Source organism: Crocodylus siamensis, chromosome 4, assembly GCF_052110815.1.
Source record: "Crocodylus siamensis isolate JL-2025a chromosome 4, ASM5211081v1, whole genome shotgun sequence".
Lineage (NCBI taxonomy): Eukaryota > Metazoa > Chordata > Crocodylia > Crocodylidae > Crocodylus > Crocodylus siamensis.
Genome location: NC_143398.1, coordinates 40,290,011 through 40,307,395, shown reverse-complemented (window position 1 = coordinate 40,307,395; position 17,385 = coordinate 40,290,011).

The window sequence follows — 17,385 nt, the reverse complement described above, 5'->3', positions numbered from 1 at the left end:
GTAAAGTGTCATGGGGTCTTTCACATGATCATTTTCTGCTAGTGAGGTTTGTGCTTTCACTTCTGTTGGTATTGACCACGTATGGCCCAGTGAAGGGCACTAGGCATTGAGTTATGCTTGTCTGGTGTGTTATCTCGTTATTTGTTAAATAGTCAGCATTGTTTCTGTAATTTTATTTGTTTTCAAATTATGGTATCCTCACTAGGTTATGTGAAAAGCCTGGTCTTGTGCAGTTAAAAACCAGGCTTTAGTTTACAGCTTTCTGTGGACTGTTAGAGTTTTGACAAAGATTTCTTTGCCTTCCACTTCTCAAAAAGGTCTCTGCTTTCTGCTTGGGTAGTTTTTCTTTTTATGCACATCAATTATTACTGTACTCACACATTAGTGATAAATAAAAGTAACAGAGATTATGAGTGCAGTAGGAATGGAAGCTTCTCCAATGGGCTGAGAGAACATGTTCTAGCAATAAGCTTGGCTATTTTGTCAAAGATCAGACAACTGTTTAGTCTCTGTGACACAATATACCATTGTCCTTTCTGCCTATGCTACTATTCTGATTTGCTGTACTGTAGGAGTGATGTTGTAGCTATGAAAATCCAGAAATTATGTGAGAGGCAAGAATTTCTTAGGATATCATTTATTGGACCAACTATATAGTTGGGATAAACAGACAAGCTTTCAGATATAAGCCAGTTTTTCTCAGGTCTCTGAGTATAGAAAGGTAGGCACAGCAAGTAAAGCACAGCATAGGGGAGGAGCTGGGAGAAATTGTGTGTCTGCTACACCTGACAATTTCTCTCTGCCCCTGCCTGTATTGAGGGCATCCCCATGAGCATGCACATGCAGGAGCCTGCATTTCCTGTGGGACAAACAGCAGCACATATAGTATCGCTGCTATTTGTCTTTGGGCATGCCCCTATATGTACACTCCAGTGCATGGCAAGTAGATCCAGGTGGGGTAGGGGAGGCTGGGGCCAGCAGCTTTATCTGGGGACCTGGGGGCCTTCTGGGGTAGCAGCAGTACTAACCTGGCCATTTGAAGTCTGACCAGGCTCTGGTTTCCTGTAGCTCATGCTTCTACCGCATGCACCATGATGCTTTTTTACATAGTTTTTTTTGACACTGGAATCTCCTTGTGTCAAAAAAACCTCACCGTGCTACAAATTAGAGGCACACCAGTACACATGAACCACATGCAGCTTGAAGCTCCATAACCTGCACACGCGTGTTTGTGGGGACATGTCTATGCTGTGCTTCACTCACTGTGCCTAGCTTCCTATAATCAAAGAACTGAGGAAGATGCCTTACTTCTTACAAAAGCTTGTCTAACTTTATTACAGTTACATAGTTGGTCCAATGAAAGATATCACCCTAAGAAATTTTGATTTGTAGTAGCTGAGAAGCTAGCTAGCAAACCATTTTTGTGAATATATTAATGATGTGCAAGTATTTGCCAATATTAATTGCACACAATTTTCAGTCAATGGATTGTTCATGAACTGTTTACTTCTATTTCTTCCATACTGTTCAATTAGTCATGTAGGTCATATGGTATTATATCTGCTCCCTCATTGGATGACTGAAACCTTTACAATGGGAAATAATGACTAGTGAGTACTTTTCTTCGTGCTTACATGCATTTGTGCACATGTGAATACAAGAACAGCTATTCCCCAAACATTTCTGCCAATAAAATATCATTTGCCTGAATGCTCACAAGTAGTAAAAGCAAGCTCTAACTGAACAACTGTTCTGAATTTAAATTAATCTTCGCAAAAAAATGTCTTTCCCATATTCCACCAGTTCAGCTGCCAATGGCCATGTGTAGACAAAATGAGGGACATGTGTGCACGACATTTTAAAGTGGGCTAAATGCTTTTGCACCACTTTAATGGTGTTGGTGTTTGCACATCTCAGTGGTGTATTGCACATTAATTCCAGCCACTGTAGGAAATTTGGTGGCATAATGCACGTTAAATAACTTGGGGCACAGCAAACTAAAACTCATAGATTTCATAGATATTAGGGCTGGAAGCGACCTTGGAAGATCATCAAGTTCAGCCCCCTGCCCCAGGGGCAGGAAGTCAGTTAGGGTCAAAGGATCCCAGCAAAATAGGCATCCCAATGTTTCTTAAAAGAGTCCAGAGTAGGTGCTTGCACCATCTCTGGAGGCAGTCTATTCCAGGCCGTGGGGGCTCAGACAATAAATACGTTTTTCCTTATGTCCAGACTAAAATTGACTTGGAGGACTGTTCGACCTTGTCATCCCTTGGGGTGCTCTGGTGAACAGGCATTACCCCAGATCCTGATGCACACCCCCCTTGAACCCTCCTGAGCCTGCGCTTTTCCAGGCTGAAAAGTCCCATGGCTCTCAGCCTCTCATCATAAGGCCTGTTCTCCTGCCCTCTGATCATGCACATGGCTCTCCTCTGGACTCTCTTAAGCTTTTCTACATCCTTTTTAAATTGTGGAGCCCAAAATTGGATGCAGTACTCCAGTTGCAGCCTCACCAAGGCCAAGTGCAGCAGGAGGATGACATCTTGGGATTTGCTTGAGAGTTTGGCTTGCTTTACCAACTGAGACATCACATTGGTGGCTCATTTTCATTCTTGTGGTCAGTCATGTCCCTTTCAGCCATGGTGCATAGCACTGCCAAGTCTATAAGCATTCTGTGGGGGTTTTTTCCCAAGGTAGAGAACCTTGCATTTTTTGGTGTTGAGTGTCATCAGATTTTCATCGCCCATTTTCTGAACCTGTTGAGGTCAGCCTGGATCATCAACCTATCCTCAGATGTGGATGCTTTACTCCAAAGTTTGAAGTCATCAGCAAACTTGGCCAGTCCGCTTCTGACACCAATGTCTACAACATTAATAAAGATATTAAAGAGTATAGGCCCAAGGACAGAGCCGTGTGGGACTCCACTGGTCACGGCACCACGATAATTTTCTTCCATTGATTTCCACTCTCTGGGTCCAACCTCAGAGCCAATTCCTCAGCCACTGGACTGTGATGTAGCCAAGGCCGCAGTTGGCCAATTTTTTCCATGACAAGATCATGGGACACCAGATCAAAAGCTTTTTTTAAAGTCAAGATATATGATATTGTTACACAAATTGCCAATTGCTCAAATCACAAGTGAGACTTTATAAAGGGGGGATAAGGCAGAATGCCACATTTCTTGGTTACATGGGTTAGTCATAGAGGTTCTGACACACTATCCATACAAACACACAGAAAACACCATGCACATTATCACACACAGACCTACATACACACAAAACAACCATTCTATGCATATGGACAGACACCAGATATAGTTACCAGCAATAGTTGCTCAATGTTAACATGGGGTGGCTGACCCCATGTTCACTGAGTAGCTGAGATGTTGGAGCTGATGATGGTGGTGAGCTGGAGTGAGGTGAGAAGCAGGCGCGCCTGTGCTCTGGAAAGAAGACAGAAAATTTCTCACACAACTTGGCATCGTTTGTGTTCCCCTTATATATGGTTTTCAGTCTCTGTTTTACTTCTTGGGGTTTTTCCATGCTTAGTCTGTGTTTCTAGCAGCTGCTCCGCATCTGTCTTTCATTATCTCACATCGAGATCACTACAGTTGTAAAAGATGGGTCTCAGCCTTGAAGTTTTCTTGTTGCCCACATGGCAGCATTTCTGCTTTGGTTATCTCCTTTGTGTCCTCAAGGTTCAAAGGGATTCTTCAGCCATTTATTAGTTAGTTGCTGGCTGGTGGTTTACACCTATGGTGCCTTATTGCTTACATAAACAATTACATCCTCTCTCCTTTTCTCATGCAAACTCCCACTGACTCTTCACTCACCCCTTGCCCATATCTCTCTCATGCCCAGGGCATACAAAGTTCATTCACTTGTGTCAAGCTGGAAGCATCATAGAATATAGTCAAGCAGCTACCTTTTAAAAGACAGGAATCAAATTATTACATTCGTGCTAGATCAACTATACTAAGAAAAACGTTTAACCAATGCTACAATGTCAATCTCCTCTCCTTTGTCCAGGTGCTGGTAACTATATCTGGTGTCTGTCCATATGCATAGAATGGTTGTTTTGTGTGTATGTAGGTCTGTGTGTGATAATGTGCATGGTGTTTTCTGTGTGTTTGTATGGATAGTGTGTCAGAACCTCTATGACTAACCCATGTAACCAAGGGCAGTATGACCTGGTCATAGATGGAGATGGGATTCCAGTCTTCCATCCTTTATAGGTCTTTCTTTTTGGATGCAGGAAGTCTACAAGTTCCTTGCAGAGCCAAGGGGGTTGCTGTGACCTTTTAATACCTTTCCTCCAAGATGGAATGGACATTGCTTGTGCTTTCAGGGTCACTTCCTTGAGAAGCAACCACTCATCCTGAACTCCCCTCCCCTTCAAGTTGTGGTCCCTTAGGGCCTTGCCAGCAAGCCTTCCAGGAGTTTTATTTTGCTGCCTCTACAACCATGGAGTGAAGCATCAGTCTCAATAGCTCTTCAGGAAGCCCTGCAGGCAGCCTGGCAGCAGCCCGGGAAAGCAGGCGCCATCCAAGAAGAGCAGCGAGCCTGATTATCCGCCCCCCCACCCCGAGCCTGCCTGCCTAAACTGTGTGGGGTCCCGGTGCTTCCCTCCATGGCTGCAATGCCCCCCCAGGACTACCCGAGCAGGGTGCCTGTGGGCAGGTGCTGCCTAGGGGGCCTGCCACAGAGGAAAACACCAGCCTCCTCATCCCCCGCTGCCCAGGGACTGCTTCACCTGCCAGCAGCTTGCCCTCCCTTCCCCACCACCAGAGAGGTAGGTAAGTCAGCAGTGTGTGTGTATGACAAAGGGTTTTAATCAGCCTTAAATTGTAGTGGTGTTTTTAAAAACCCGCCACTTCAATTTAGGGCCCCTGTCTCATCTACTCATGCCTGGTGCCACTAAATGTCGAAGAGATGGCAAAATGGCAAAACTGCATTTCATCACCAGTTTCTGAGCTACGAAAGCTGTTCTCCAGTCCCATCCTAGAATTTCCATTTGCATTCACATCTGCTGTACATTTTGTTTGAGTGTTCGTTTTACAAGAACATAGATTGGGCTTAGGGTGGAGTCTTCATGTTATGTCTCATTTTGGTTGACTGAATACTGAAAGATATCTGTAATCCTAAACATTTTTATTTAAATGTTAGAAAATCGTTCAAGACAGCATGTGATCTATGTACCATCTGATTTTTAGAAGACTGGTGGAGGACCTGAAGCAAAACAACAAGGCTTGGGACAGAAAATGGGATGTGGGAGAGACCTAAAGCCAAAAAGCCAACTGGAAGAGGTTCAGTGAGCCAATAGCTATTAGCACAAAACCATTGGAGAATGGTTTTCTGTTGGAAAACTTTCCCCTTTAAATTTCTTAATGAATTTCTTATGCAGAACTCTGGGATTTTCCTTTTCCAACAACTGATAGTTGTGATACAGTGGAATGTGTTATTCCTTTTTCATAAGAGATTATATGCACATATGCAATAGTGATATCCCTTGTATTAACAAATTTAGTACATTCTCTGCTTCCAGGGAAAATTAAGATCTGACCTTAAAAGTTTCAGTATATTAGAAGCTGGGTAGTTGATGGAATATTAAAACTAGTTACAGCTTTCTCTAAAGTGAAGGGCTAGATTCTAACTGTAGGCAAGGAATGCTACCTGCATTGCACCAACCCAGGAGCAGCAAAAGGAGGAATAGGGAATTTAGATATCCACGTATGAATTAAAGTTCTTTCCTGTAGGGGATGAGGGTAGAAGTTGTCACTTATTGATGCCTCTAGCAGCAGTAAATTAGAAAAAAAAAGTGAGCAGGAAGATGGTTCTAATCCCCCACTATCTTTCTTGTAAGTTCAATAGACAAAATGTAACAAGCAGAATAGTACAATATATATTTCAAACTTTTTATAAGAATTGGGAAACAGTTCCTTTGCCACAGTGAATTTTAGGTTGAAGGACCTTGAGACTTATATATAAGTAAATTGAGGAAACAAAGAATGTGATGAGGTGCAGAGGAATTAAAATGATTTCAAGATAAATAAGGTCCGAAGGCCACAAGACAGACAGAATAGCTGGAGCATAATGGAAGAGGAACAAATTTTAGAATCCTTGGGTTACCAGAAAAGACAGTTTGCAATTTGTGGATCTCATAAAACATAAAATATCTGTCCTACACAGACATGAAAAGGATCTGACACATGTGGTAAATGAACCATAGGATTTTACATACAAGGAATGTTTTCATAGAAGCACCATAGGTTTTATTTTTATCAATGCATTAAGATAAAGAGAAAATCCTTTCTGTAGCTCAAAGAAAATCAAAAATCCAAAGGAAAACAAGCACCCTACTGATATTCTGTGACCTGGCTAGTCATCCATCAAAAGAGAAATATCTCTGAATATAATATACAACAATATTTTATTGATGACGACTTTTTGCTTCCATCTTGTTTGCAATCAAACTCCAGGTCATGCATGAAAATGAAATGTTCTTATTCTAGAGAGGACAGTAATCTTTTCCTCGGGCATAAAAAATGCTAGAAAAGATTATTCAAAAATAAAATCAACCTAAGTGGAAATCTTAAAAACAATATCCTGGAGGAAGAAGCACTGGAGTGAGGTGTTTTTGACTATTGTTACTTGTTTGTGCTTGGTTATATGCTGAGCTTTTATTCCTTTTCTGAAAAATCAGGTGCCTGCTTATTCCCAATGGGTAAAGAGTAAGTAGACTTTTGGGGCCAGATCCTATTTGGCTTCAACTTAGCTTTCATTTGTTCCAAGCTAAATGAATCCAGGCATGGGATGATGATCTTATTTTGCCTGAGGAGATGCATAGCTCTTTTTTTCTTTCAGTGGGGAGCTTAGTATACCTAAAAAAAAGAATCCTTCAGGATTGTAGTGCTCTCTTCCTCTCTTCAATATGTAGCATTTAGGTGCTTCTACAGACATATCCAGGAGGCATACAGCTCTTCCTTCTACAGGGCACAGCTACACATTTGTTAATGAGCTTTAGATAATGCATATTAAATCTAGTACCTCCATTGTGAGGTACTAGAAAAATGTGCATTACCCTATTTTAATGCACATTGGCAAAAGTGCATGGGTTTTTTTGGTGATACACATTAAAATAGGATAATACACATGAAAGTGCAGGTGTAGATGTGCCCACAGAGTTTTAACCTGTGCTAGAAAACCTCTCTATCGAATCTGATTTCCACTTGATCCTGCTAACATGAAAAGCAGACAGCTTTGTGGATTACAGGACCCGAGTGGGGAGCCATCTGTCTGAACCATGTGTCTACCGAACAGACAGATGCAGAGACAATTTCACTATAAGAAAAATCCTCTTCTGCCTCCATAAATAGCCATAAATGAATTATGAAACTTGCCCAAAATATGGGACACATGGAGTGCCTGTACACAAGCCCAGAGGTTGCTCTGATGTGCTACAATTACAGCGCATTGGAACAAACTCGATTAATCAACTCTGCTGGACTGTGGTAATTACTGCACACAAGCCAGCCTCCTCATGTCATGTATCAGCATCCCCATGCTTCAAAATGGCAGTAGGAGCACTTTAACTGAAACTTATTCAATGAGCTTTAGATAAAGTACCTCCATCATCATTTTGAAATATAGGGATGCTGATACACGAGATGCTCTGGGAGCTTTAATTGGAGTGGGTCTCAGAGCCACTCTAATTAAAGTTGCGCCCCCATCACCACACCCAGAGCACATGTAAAAATGCCCATTGTTCTCAGCTGTAAACAAAGGGAGTTTGAATTCAAGAGTGTTGTTACACAATTACATGTGCTATATGGCTGTGCAAAGCTTTGGGTGCTGATTCGATTCAGAAGATATTTGTCCTGATTCGGTGGCCGAATTTCTGAAAACAAATCGAATCAGGAAACCAGTTAAAAGGTCTGAATCAATCCAAAGCTCTCTGAATTGATTAAGAAAAGATTCGGACAGCTTCTGCAATTTGGGCAGTCCTCCAGTGTTGCAGCAGGGAGCTGGACCCAGACTCTTGTCTTGGAAAAAACATGTGTGCTGCCAACACAGGAGTGGAGAATTCTGTAAGCTGATAAAAGCATGCGCCATGGCGACGGGCCTTGCAGGCACCCTTTTCATGACCTGAAGGCCTGTCAGTCAAGTGTGACCTACTTTCAGAGAAGCGCAGGCTCAGTTGTAACAGAGAGCTTGTTGCTACGCATGCCCAGCATATGAGAGATATGAGGTAATCTTTCTAGAAAGTTCGGTCTTCCTAGCAACCTAATTGGTCATGAGAGTTACTATAAAAGGTCTGACGACCCCTCCCTCAGAGAGAGACCCGCGGAACTGGAGACAGAGCCTGATCTGTTCAGGGACTGTCTTGCAGTTAGGCCCTTAGGCTTTTCGGTCTTCTCCTTCGCCTCGTGTTCTATTATATTGATCTATCGGCTTACGACCTACCTGGCATCGATCTCTAACTACGACCTCGGATCACCCCTTGGACTCTGACTATGGTTTCGACTACTTACCTGGTTCTGGACCTCGGCAACCATCTCGACCACGCAACCATTCAGCTCTCAGCAGACACCAGCGAGTTACGGTTCTGTGTTGTCAGTTGTTCCTCCGTTATAAACTGTTGACCATCCCTGGGACTTATCCGACAGGCTTGTCCTGTCGGTGAACCCCGTGAGACAACAGGTTCCCCTGTTGTGAGTTAATACTGTAATTGAAGACTCCGTACCTGCGCTCTTCCAAGCGTAAGTTAATAAATCCATTCTGTTGAAAGAACTCAGCTTCCGTGTTGCTCAGAACTCCACCACCGCTAGACCCGGCCTGTTCGTTCGGTCCCACCGTGACACTTGGGACCCTTCCCTGGGGGAGAATTACCCAGCAACTCTAAGCTGGTAAGTATGGGCTGGGGGAGGGGAGGCTGGAGGAGGGGACCATGGGGGGGACCCCTGCCAGGCCCCCAGCCCCCCTGAGTGCCCCCCAACCTCTGGCCACTCTCCTAGCCCTCTGCATGGCTGCCTTGCCTGCCCCAGCTCCTAGCTCTTTAAAATAAAGCCTCCATTCACCAGTTGCTGCCAGCCGGGGGGGGCAATCCCCACAGCCCCCCCACTGCCCTACATTGTGTGAGGGGCTCTGCCACAAGCCCCATCCCCCACCTGTTCTCCCACTACCCCCATGGCTGCCCTGCCCAATCCAGCTCCCAGCCCTTAAAAAAAAAAACAAAAAAAATCCAACTCACTGCCTGCTGCAGCGGCCTTGGGGTTTCTGGGGGCTCATGACAGAGCCCCCCATGCAACGGGTGGGGGGGAACAGGGATCACTATAGCCTGGCAGGAGCCTGTGAGATCAGGGGGTTTTGGGTTTTTTTTAAAGGGCCAGGACCTGGGGGGGCCGGGGCAGCCATAGGGGAGGCTGGGAGAGTGGGCAGGGGTCGGGGGCTTATGGCAGAGCCCCCCATGCAGTGGAGGGGAATGGGGGGCAAAGGCAATCACCTTCCCTGCCTGGCAGCAGCTGGTGAATATGAGCTTTTTTTTTGCTTTTTTTTAAAGAGCCGGGAGCTGGGAGGGTGGACGGGACAGCCATTGAGAGTAGGCAGAGGATGGGGCTGATTCAGAGAGTCAACTGATTCGGCGGTGGCTGAATCTCTGAATGAGATTTGCCTGAATTGATTTGGGACAGAGATTCGAACCACCAAATCGAATCACTGTCCCCATAATCGGCCAAATCTGAATCTGAAGCAAATACCAGCTACTTCGCACAGGCCTAACGTGCTAACTCTAAGGAATGTTAGGTGGTATTAAAGTTAGAACATACTATGAGCAGTCACACTTTAATACCCTTTCTACCATCCATAGCTCTGAGTTGAGCTGTAACATGAAATGCTTAACACCTGCTGAAGAGAAACCTTACTCAAAGAAGGATAACTTTGAGATGCTCAGGGCACTTTGCTCATGTTTTTCTGTCTTAACATGCAGACACTCCCATATTAAGATCATTTAATGGGCAAAGCTAAACTTTAACAACACACAAATCTAGCAGAGTGCCAGACCAAAAAGATAAAAGGTAGTTTAGACTTAAAGCAACTTTAAGCCTAACCTACATTTTTCCTAGCAGAAGGTGGATAACTATATAGCTAAGAGGTAAAAATGAATGGACCAAATAGAACTGTTTAGCTTTGTGGGCCAAGGAGGTAGACACTGACACTTATGTGGTAACAGAAGGAGGTCTGGACTGTGTTTGATGATTCCAAGACTGTCTATACATTTTATCACTCAAATTAATATAAATCTGAACTAATGCCATTATTCTGGACTACACTTCAGGAAGAGAAGAGGGATTCATTAAATTAGTTCCAAAATGCAGCTAAATGGCAGATGTGGCTCAAAACACCCTTGGAGAAGCAGGCTTCAAACCTGAGTTTCCTGTTTCCTGACTTCCCTACTAGGCTCCCAGAAAGAACATTTGTAGTGGGACCCCATAAGCAGTATCCTCTTTTACTTTGAATTATTAAGACAACACAGAACTGTGAACTAGGCCCTCAGTCAGGTTAATGCAAGGGGCTTCTGTGCATCTATTACTTCTGGTAGTTAGCTTAGTGAAGTCATGGAGGCCAGGTATAGAACTTACACTTACTGCGTGGTAGGCACACAGAAAGCGCTCTACAACCATAACTGAACAAACTGTTAGGGCCAATGGGGCACTGTAAAAATGGCAGATACTGGATGGATGTGGTATCAGATTTCAACGCATCCCAGGGCTGGCATTTACTCATTTACTCAGTCGCTAGGGCTGGCATTTATTCAGCCTGCCTTCCAGGGCCAACTTGCTATGCTTGGCCACTGGTGGTCACCAACCTAGAAGAAGGGCCCCAAAGAAACAGAGCCCTAACAGCCTACTGTGCCAAGACACTGTGGGCCCACATCCTACTGTGGGGAACAGAAATCACCTGGGCTCTGGTCTTAGTTCTTGAGTGGGCAATGTTCCATGATTTTTTATCTCACACACAAAATTTTGGCAGCACTTAACACTTAAATAACACTGCAACACTTAAATAAACTGAAGGGCAGCATTCCCCTTGCTGCCTTGAGGTTTCATGTTTTTGTTAAGTTGAGTCCTGCAGCTGACCACCCCTTTTCCCCCTTCAATGTCACAACAGCCTGGTGTATCCAGGGTCCTTCCTCACTCTCTCACTGTTAACTGAGAAGAAGGTCCCAAGTTCTGAAGCAGGCAACATTGCACACTCTTTGTCTAATAAACACTAATAGTTCAGCAGCTACAACACTTTATTAAAATTAGGCACATCTCTTCCCCTTGCCATATTCTCCCAGGCCCCAGTGTGTGCTGCTGGAGAGGGGAAGGGGAAGGGGGACAGTGCCCAGGCAGCCTGGGTTGTGGGCAACAGTGCCCATAACACAGCAACAGAAAAGCCTGTGGCAGGAGACTCATGGCCCAGTGCCAGGGGATGGGCACTTGAAGTCCTCTAGCTCTGCTCATTTGGGGAGGTCCATGCATGTGGGGAGGCAGTTGGCCAGGTCTTTGCAGATCTGAACAGCCTGCCACAGTGCATTGCTGAAACTACAAACATCAGCAGGGGGCTCTCACTCTTCCTCATTCCTGCGCCATGTGCTCATGATGCTAGGACCAGTCCATAGTTAAAGTGCTCCTTCCAGCAATCTAGCTGCCTCGAATAGAGCTTCATGAGCCAGGGCAGGAGGGGCTGGGTCAGGCCCCCAGTGTGAACTAGTGGGGCACTGATATCGCCAATGATGAAATCAAGGACCCCCGGATTGTAGCACCCATTCTCCATCACCCCAGGGAGCAGGGAATTGCACAAGAAGTGGTCATCATCTTCACTGACTGTATGAAGGTCAATGGCCCAGTTGTGTCCCAGGTGCCTGGGTTGTATGTGTGTGTGTCTGCATGTGTGTGTGTGTTGGAGGGGAGTGGAAAGACTCCAGGTGGGCAACTATGATGTCCCTGCCAGCCAACCAGGGCTGTCTTGGCCGTTCAGCTCTACTTGGGAGTCTTCTGCAGCTTGGGGAACCTGTGGGGTGTGCTGGAAGGATTGAACCAATTCATTTCTTAAAAGGGAAATTGTATAGGAAATCTGAGTGCTGCACAAAAATGGTGATTTTCTGTATGATATTCTTTACTCTGAATAAACAGGAAAGAATCCCAACTTGGTCTACACCTGTAAATATCAAACTTGGCCTGAGAATAAAAAATAGCCCTTTATTTCTTCTTTACTTTTCCTTTTCCCTTTCCTTTCCCCTTCCAACACTAAGATTCTGCTCAAGAGTAACAGCCTTCATCCTGGCACCTCAGGCAAATGGCAATCCAGGTAATTATAGTCCGCTTATATTAAACTATGTGTAGTTTCAATTAAAAATATATATTTTACTTATTCATTTGACATTAGGTCTTGAGTGTGTAACTAGACACTTTTGGTTACATGACTCTACCCACGCACTCAGTTTTAGGGCTGGGAGTTTAGTTTGCTAAAGCAGGGGCTTGCAATTATTTCTGGCAGATAGCCACTTACTGAGTTTTGGTAAGCCATCAAGGACTGCATGACAAGGAGCCATAGGCAGATAAATACTAATTTTCTAATTCTTTAGGGGCTCCACAGGCTGGATATAAGGGCTTGGTGGGTCGCATCTGGCCCATGGGCTGCATTTTGCCCACCTCTGTGCTAAAGACATCTGACTTAATTCTAAGTTGTTTGAGTCGTCCTGTAGTATAAAAATATGGTGGAAACATTGGATCATTTATTCACACTGAGAGCCTGGATATATTTACACCCTTGTTCACTTATGTGTATTAGCTTAACATATGCAGAGCACAGACCTAGAGATATGCAAAGGTAGCTGCAGGCAGTGCTTTGTCACTGTTTGGTGAGAGAACAGGTAATAGACCATTTGTCTTATGAAAACAGCTATCCTGGGATAAACTGTGGACAAACAACATTTACCAGGGTATAACTTACACTCCTATAGTCCCTGATTTTCCCCATGTAATTCTACAGAAGATTTAAGTAATTTATGACTGTAGGGCAGTATATCATAGCTGTATGTTGTGGTTGTGTGTGAAGGTTTGAATTGGTCATTTTTAGGAATTTATGGGTAAATAGTTGCCTACAGTGTGTCAGTGGTACACAAAACACTTTTACGGGTAGTCTTGTGGCGGGGGGGAGGGGAAGGGAGAGAAAGGGAAAGCAGGAGCCAGCATATGTGCTGCACACATCACACAGGGAAAGTTTGGGCAAGTGCTTCATGCTGGACTGGCCCTGCATGCTGGATCTGACCCATTGGAGCCAATCTTTGGGCCCAATTTGGCTCTTAGACTGTCCCTAGGCCACTCATTGGGCCCATGGGACCAGATCAGCTTGATACCTTTACTGTAAATCAAAGATGCAAATTTATTTTCTATCTTAAACAGGAGAAGTGTGAGGTATTTAACACCTTAGCTTAATCACTTTGAAAAATGTTTTTGTTTTCTTATCGAACCAAAATTATAATAAACTCTTTTAAAGGGCCACTTAATTAATGCTTTCATACTTATTAACTGCCATCTTACTCATTCAAGGGAATATTTTACACCACTCTTTTGTTGCTGTATTTTTCTTTTTATCTGTTCTCATGTAATTGCTTCCTTTTAATCAGTCTTGTGGTACCCAATACCTTGTGCATCCATAATAGCTTTGGTAGCATTTTTTTCATATGCTTTAAGATTTGCCTACACAGGAATTTACGCTGGTTTAAACCCGGTCTCACTGGAAAAAAAAAAGACTCTTCACAGCAGTGTAACTTGTGAACTGCTCTGGATGTTTTATCATTGCTGGGTTAGGAGTAATTAGGTTATATTGTGTTAATGCTTGTATTATTGCTTCCATGCTCTGAGGTGTACTGCGCCAACCATTCCTTCTGTTTACTTGTGTTGCATCTCCTGCTCGGGAATCGTGGTGACTAAAGGTATACAGCCAGGTTCTTCCTCTATGTGCAAACACAGTGCCAACATACCAAGCAAAAGCAACAATATATTTTTCTAGCTAGCCTCAACCCATGGCTAGTTATTGTGCTTTCAGTTGGCCCTTGCTGAAGTCTGGCTCTCTGAGGAAAGGCAAAGATGCAGAAGTTCAGGTGCCTAGGCACTAAACATGCTTGACTGTATTGTCATGGTGATGGTTCGGTAGAGTTACAGGAGGGATGCCATGCAGTAACATAAAGATAAAAAATGGAGAGGATTAAAGATAAAAAAAAGCAGGTCTCTAGCAATGCTCCTGATAATCATCCAAACAAAGAAGAGTTGGGCAGGATTTTGACATGAGCTGTGAACACATGCCCATATTTTATCTCTGATTTGAATGATAGACATGGTCTCTTAGGAGATGGAAATGACAATTCCTTCTATGAAGATATGGCTGACAGGGACAGCTCTTTTTTTCCTCAATATATCAAGCAAGATCTGATACAGACATACCTAGACATCCAGGTTCCTATCCCCATTGCTAGCCAGGTTTCTGAACCTGTAATACTGAGGCTGGCAGGACCACTGCAAAAGCCACCAATAAACATGATTTGTTTTGCTTTTATTAAGTGATTTGTATTGCATGTCCCAATAAATAAGTCTCTATGTTGGGAGTTGGAAACTATTATACTTGCATTTAGAATGTGTTTATTCAGTTTTTATAGCTTTATTAGCACGTACATACTGTGTTTCGATCATGCAGAGAATTCATCTAGAAAATCAGTGCAAGTTTGATGCACTGTTGCAGTACAAATGTTAACAAGGCATTTTCTTCTTAGGACAAATATTTTTTAATCAACATAAATCTTAGAAAGACTTTTCAAGTCTTTATTATTATATTTTTTGCCAAGCTGATAAGAATCATATTGCAGTGATATGCAAACTACGTATAAACAGCACATTACACACAGGAAATATGAAGCAAGATGAGGAGAAAAAACAAACACAAGACCTGACATGGCTTTATACAATAGTTTAATTTAATCTAGAATCATATATAGCATTATGAATTTATATAATCGTATGGTTACTGAAAGTAATTTATGAATGGTAGTGACACTATGCAATAACCATATAATATTGATTGCACACTGCTGTGAAAATAGTGAATATGAGGAAAGAATCAGATTATAGAGTCATTTGCTGAATCACAGTGGATAGACAGGTAGATAACAATAAATGCCTGCCATTGTTATTTTTATAAAATGCTAATATTGCTGTACCCAAACATGTTTGCAATGTGTGTGAATGTGTGTGTTATGTGTGGTACTCTGAAACAGAATGAAGGATATTTAAAAACATAGAACTTCATTTGTTTGACACTTGAGCCATTTTTACATGAGCATAACTAATTCTACTTACCTCGGTGTTGTTGATTCAGATTTACATTTGTGTGACTAAAAACTCAGACATAAAGGTTGTTGTAGTAAGATATTTATATAAGGCCCTAGGGTCAGAGTTTGCTTGTTCATATAGTTGCTTAAATTTATAGGTAATGCCTGAAACCTATGCACATTGCCTTATGAAGGCCATCCAACTTGACAAGCTTTTTGTGCCTAGAATGCAGTCAACACAGGCCACATCTACATGAGACATTGACTGCACAGTTGTTACTGCGCAGACTTTTTGAGCTTGTATAACCAAGTACTAAATGACTGTGCAGTAGCTGGAGTTACTGTGCAGTCGTGTTGAGGAAAGCCTTTTTTGTGACACTGACTGCACAGTAGCTCGTGACTGCTGTGCAGTAGCAACGCATCATGATTCCCACCACTGCACAGTGTGTAAAATCTTATGTAGACATAGCTGGAGAGACTTGGGAGTCTGCAAAAGGCAGTTCAGAGAAAGTTGGGATACCTAGAGCTAGATAATAGGAAACACTAAGGACAGGGATGCGTCTGAGGCTTAATGTTAGACTTAAGACATGATTCAACTTGCCACATGTCCAGGAAATTAATGGAATGAGAAAATGGGAAATCACACACAAAATATTCCACAAAAATATGTGTAATAACTGTGTGGCTCTTTTCCACTTCACCTTAAATTGAACCTATGGCAAGAAGACTTACCATGCAGCCTGATGCCAAGTGCATGGCAGGGCTTGAGTGACAGCCCCCCACATGCCCACAGACTGACAGCTTTCTGTTTTGGGGATGTTGAATCGAGCGGAGCCCATAAGCTAAGCTAGGCTGCAGGGTCACCACAAGAATGTACTTTGCTTATCATCCCCACGTGTGCAGGTGGGATACCTCTGGGCAGGAGGCTCTGGAATGGCCCCAGTGTGATCCAAGGGCTTTGACTGAAGATCAGCTGACTGTCAATCCTAGCCTTGAGACTGCACCAGGGTCTCAGAGATTCAGGTCACTGTCAGCACCATCTCTGGGACTGCACCACTTCACAGCAGACTGCTTTCAACTTGCTGGTGCAGGGGAAGCCGAAGATCATGATCTCAGGTTCTTCCTGTACTCAAAAGCAGTAATGGAACAACTGAGATCTGAACCCCACTCCCAAAACTGCGCATCCTGCCATGCGTGTCTGGCATGGAAGGATGTATGGTTGTTTAGATTGTGGGTTCAGATCCCATCACATCATTAAATAAATATGTGCCAGGAATAAGGGCTGTTTAAACATTCTCCATTAGACAGTTAATATATAAAAACAAGGGAAAAGCATAGTAGAGGTAATTGAATGCTAGGTCTCTTCCTTCCCAATTGTTTGGAGAGTTTACTGTTATTTCTTATATGATGGTTGTTTGTCATTTATTGTAATCCTTTCTGGATAGGGTGGGATATAAATCTGAATCAAAATAATAATAGTAACAATAATGATAATACGTATTTACATGATTCTAAAATTAGACTTTTCCACCATTTAACATGGGAGGGAAAGCCCCCCATCTTAGAATCACATATATGGAGGGTGGTAGACAGCTGCTGCAGATTGGGCCTTATCCCCTACCCAGATATGGGCTGGAGCTACAGCTCCAGCCACAGCTGCTGCCTGCCCCTCCCCACTCCCTGCCCTTCCACCGTGGCATCTCCTCCCTGCAGCCTCTTCCCCACATCTGCCCACCCATGCAGCCTTTGTTTTCCCTCCCCGCCCACGCCTTTACCTTTGCTCTATCCTGACAGGCTTCATGCATGCTGCAGCCTGGGACACTGAGCCCAGCCTCAGCCTGGCCCCTAGTAGTGGCAAACAGCCCACTTAGCTGTTACAGGGGCTGGTGCCAGGGGCCATGCTCCATGGCCCAGGCTAAACCAGGGTTGGAGCCTGCCCACACAGAGCAACATTAAGGGGGAAAGTAGGGAGTAGAAGCTGCAAAAGAAATTGGGGGAGAGGGAAGTAGAGAGTTG